The sequence below is a fragment of the Amphiprion ocellaris genome, unplaced genomic scaffold (assembly GCF_022539595.1).
Source record: "Amphiprion ocellaris isolate individual 3 ecotype Okinawa unplaced genomic scaffold, ASM2253959v1 Aocel_unscaffolded33, whole genome shotgun sequence".
Taxonomy (NCBI): domain Eukaryota; kingdom Metazoa; phylum Chordata; class Actinopteri; family Pomacentridae; genus Amphiprion; species Amphiprion ocellaris.
The window spans coordinates 1-4,764 of NW_026559511.1; the positions used below are offsets into that span (position 1 = coordinate 1).

Sequence of the window (4,764 nt, forward strand, 5' to 3'; positions counted from 1 at the left end):
CAGACAAAAAGAAATAAATTCGTCGTCCCTTTGGCATCGTAGTTCCTGAAGTGACCACATGGGCGGAGTCTGGGTGGAGTCAGGGCGGAGAGTAGGCAGGGAGGTGGGTGGCGGCCTCCCCCCTCTACTCCCCCACCTCCCCCCACCACCCACCACACCTTCCCCCGCCCGACGAGTTCTTCGAGTCTCCACGAGTTCTTTGAGTCTCCACAGGTTTTCCCGAGTTTCTGGAGTTTCCACGAGGTCCGAGGCAGGACAAGTCATGAAGAGGTGTTGAAATCGGCCAGGATGGACTTACTTTTTACAGCGACTAGAAGGAAGACCACTAGAAGAGCAGGTCTTTAACCACCATCCATAAAATCCATGGAGTCGGTTCCAGAGAAATGAAGGGAGGTCAACTTTTATCAGCCTCCATCCAGATGTTCAACTTGATATCTTTACTTTGACATTTTTAGCACCACAAACCTTTAGTATCACACTTTATTATCATTTATTAGGACTTTAATGGAATCCACCAGCAGATTTAGTTTTTGTTGACAAACTTTATTCTTGTCGTCGTGGGACTGCAGTATTTAAAACTCTTCCTTCTATTTGACCTCATGTTTATTAGTTTTAGTGGAGAAAGTTATTTTAGTTGTCGATTAGTCTCTTAAAAACCAAGTAATAAATTGGATTAGTCAAGAGGTTTAAATTTCTTACTTTGTCAGATTTTAAATATGACAAAAAAATATAAAAATAAAGCGTCTTGAGACAATTTGACCTGTAATTGGCGTTATATAAATAAAACTGAATTAAAATTGTATGTATCTTGTAATGTTGGAGTAATTCAGCCATATATGTTGGAAAACACATTTTCTTTGTCCATTAATCTGTTGATTTTTTTCTCCAGTAATTCATTTCTTGTTTTGGTTTATAAAATGTCAAACCCAATATATTCAGTTTACTGTCATAAAAACCAAAAAGATTTACATTCATGATGCAGGAATCAGGCAGTTTTTCACTTTTTATCTTAGTTTAGTCAGAAAGATAGTTGATAATGTGTGAATTGTTGCAGCTTGTGAGCCGTAGAAGGTTTTAATCTTTGGGGCCGAGTGTCAAAAAACATTTAGAAACCAACATCAACAAAACACTCAAAGATTTGAACATCATTAAAGGGAAATCCAACTTTTGCATGACAATGTCTAATTAAAGGACATTTATTTCCAACGTAAATGTGTGATATTCATCCTCTGGAGCTTTCTCTTCACATCGTCTTCCACCTGGACTGGTTTGGTCGGGAGCATGTGCAACAAACATTTGAAAAACTGCACTTTAACATCAATGAATGACACTGAAGTTTAATCTCTACATAAATGAGACTGAGTCTGGATGTGCTGCTCTGTCATTAACTCCTAAGTTTAGGGAAAGTTCAAACAAAAGAGGACAGTTCAGATAAGACTTGAGAATGAGCTTATTTTGAACAAACATCTCAGACTTTCTGAGCTTCAGCACCTCTAGCAAGATATTTTAACAACAAGCAACTCAAGAGATCCAGAAGTTGGAGAGAGTTAGCTTTAGCTGAGCCAAAGAACATGTGGGACGCTAACCTAGCAAACATTTCAGACTTTTCTCTGTGAATTCTGAGAAATAATTTCCTATTTAATGACAGAGCTACACATCTTAACTCAGTCTCATTAAAACAGACTCTAATTCAGTGTCATCCATCCATATTAAAGTGCAGTTACCCAAAATGTTTGTTGCATGAGCTCCAACAAAACCTGTCCAGGTAGAAGGCCACTTTGACAAACAGGAAGTGGAAGATTCCAAGCAGATTTATAGAAGGGGGAACCGACTGTACTAAGTGTGGTCGAGTATAGAGGGGTGTTTTGTGGGTTTTTAAGGCTGATAATGATTATTAGTGAGACATTTGGAGTAGATATTCATTTGCAGTAAATGAAAGTATTTAAAATCTTGGAGTTAAACTTAGAAGAACACAAACTCTAACAGAAAACTTTGTTGATACGTTTTTGTTTTGTTTACAGATGTTAAGTTAAAGGAGTTTTATTCGTGACGTATAACCAATCAAATCACTCCAGAAGACAGAGCGACCACAGGTAGATAAAGGTTCAGAGCCAAAGTAGCACCATTTTTAAATGTATTTATTACCGTAAATCAGTAAAAAATAAGATACTGATAATCAGTAAATCAGTCAGCCCACAATTACTACAATTCTACAATGTATGTCTCTTTCCTTTGACTTGTTATTTGTACAATATACGATGTATATGATGGCGTTTTTTCATACCAAAGGCTATACTATGATGTTTTCTAAGAGACATACGATGCTACTCTGTTTGTTCTGGCCCTGGGCCGCTGCACTCCTCCTCTGTTGTTTTCTGGATTGTACTCAGCTGCATGCCTTCGTCCACCCGGCCTCCGTTGACTCGTCCCGCCTGCCGTCTCTGGAGCTGAAGCTGGATTGGAACAGACCAAAGTACAGTCCAATCACGATGCCAGCTGCCTCTCAAAAGGCTCCTTCATCTGGCAGGTGGCAGCACTTCTTCTGAGGGGAAGCTGAGCTGGTCCGGCAGAACTTTGGAGATGTGTTCCAGTGGTTGGTGGATGTGTGGGGAGATAGAGAGGGACCTTTGAATTGTTCAGAAAGGAAAACAGGGAACCCATTGGTAGTTTTAGTTTAGGGTGCTACTGCGGTGTGTTTTTGGATTTTAAGAGGTGAACAGGAAGAGGTTTTTTTTCGTATTGATTATCTTTTACTTTGTTCCTGGTTGGAATGCCCATCAATGTCAACGTGAAGTTCACTTTTAGTTCTGTTGATTTATTTTTATTTTACTAACACCCATTTGTTTTTAACCCCCTCACATGTTGTTGTTGTAAACTTACTCTTTCAAATAAATACTCGTCTAACCCTCTGGAAACCAGCGTTTGGACTGTTTTTGTGTTGCTCCTCACCTACTGACAGCTGTGGACTAAAGGCTATACTGTGACGCTTTTTAGAACGACATGCTATACTATGATGTTTGTTGGGCGACACGCTATACTATAGGCTTTTTTAATTGACATATTACTGACTTTTTTTTGTTTTTGTTTTTTTTGTTTTTTTTTAGCAACATGTAAGAATATGAACAGTTTTAAAACTTACTATACTTTTACTTGTGCAATGAAATATTATTCTATGGCATTTTTTAGACGACATCTTATACTCTGATGTTTTCTTGAATAACATACTATTTTGACAATATATTGCACTATGACATTTTTTTGAACCACATATCATACATGACAATTTTAGGCAACATCCTATCATTTTGCGCTTTTTGAACCACATAATAATCTATGTTTTGTTTTTTTTTTTCTTGCCAACATGCTGTATTATGAACTACAGGCCATACTATGTTATTCTTGAGTAAAGCATACTATACTTTGACGTTTTCTGAACTACATCCTATACTATGGCGTTATACACAGAGTGCTTTGGTTACATGTTGATTTATAATCTAGATTTTTTTTTTTTGACGGGATTACCACAGACCTGACTGTGAACACCGTCGACACCCACCTCAGGGAGACGCTGCCTAAGATCTCAAGGCTGCTTGGTCGTGGTCTTTCTGGCACGTACTCTTCCAAGATGAGCTGGGAAGTTTAACACTGATGGAATGACACCAGGTCTAAGCCGACAAACTTCCAATTCCTCCTCAACCCATAGTCTCTGGGAAACCTACATGGAGTAAGAAAAGTAGACAGAGAAGTAAGTCAGTCTGTACACAACATATTAAAAAAGAAATGCTAATAAATTAAGTACAAATAACTGAATTCGCCAATATACTGGAGACCAGAGCTATTTAATTTGATAAGTATAACCTTGTTTAGTAACATTTCAATTATTTGAGAGCAGTCCTAAAGAACTGCCTGTAATCCCAATCATAAAATGGGTTTGGAGGAAGAACATAGATGGTAATCTGGATATATATGAGTTAGGCTTTATAACTACTATTGGTAGTATTGGTGGTAGTCATAGCAATGTGACTACTACTAGTAGTAGTGGTGGTGGTACACTACTGCTGCTGATACTGGCACTGCTACTACAACTTGTAATAATATTACAAATGCTGATACTACTTCTACGACTCTAACAGCTGTTTAAACTACTACTACTGCTTGTACTTTTAGTATTACTACTACTGCTTGTACAACTATACTACAGCTACTATTAATCGTCTGGTATTTGCTTGTCAAGCTGCTCGCTCGCCTTAGTGTTTTGCTAGTGGCTAACTAGTTAGCTCTCGTAGACTGGAAGCTCTCAACAAGATTTCATAATGAAAAAAGAGCCAAAAACTATTCTTACCGATGAAAAGTCATTCCAAGTTTCCTTGTCTCAATCGTACGACGTAGTGTGTAACTGTATGCAGCACAGTGAGCCGGCATACTTGTTTCCGTTTTCACACCGTCTGCATCAACGGAATGCACTGAAACTTTTCTCCCACTAGCTTAGCCTCGCTGTAGCACGCAGCTCAAAGGGGCGTGTCCTATCTACTCATTCATATCTTTGAGAAACGGTGCCTGCACATAAGGACGCCTGTCAACGACATTGATTAGCTACGTAAATTCCATTATATACAGTCTATGGTAAATACGTATGTGAATCGTCACTGGTCACTCACTGACTCACACTGAAAAATAGCACAGAATGAATTGTTACGTGTTTATTTTATTTTTAATTTAGGTTAGATTTTTTTGTGTGTGCGCGCAGTGCAGATTTTCTGTGCG

The 4,764-nt window shown here is 38.4% G+C and overlaps 1 long non-coding RNA gene across 2 annotated transcripts; it reads right to left on the reverse strand.

The window, feature by feature from the left end:
• Positions 1–2,120: 2,120 nt before the first annotated feature.
• Positions 2,121–4,559, reverse strand: LOC129348523 (uncharacterized). 2 transcript variants are annotated; one of them, XR_008601097.1, is made up of 3 exons: positions 4,343–4,559; positions 3,557–3,715; positions 2,121–2,625 (listed from the first exon to the last, which is right to left on the reverse strand). It is a non-coding gene; the product is annotated as an uncharacterized LOC129348523 (long non-coding RNA). The 2 variants fall into 2 exon arrangements; XR_008601096.1 differs by lacking the exon at positions 4,343–4,559 and having other exon boundaries at positions 3,557–4,325.
• Positions 4,560–4,764: the final 205 nt, after the last annotated feature.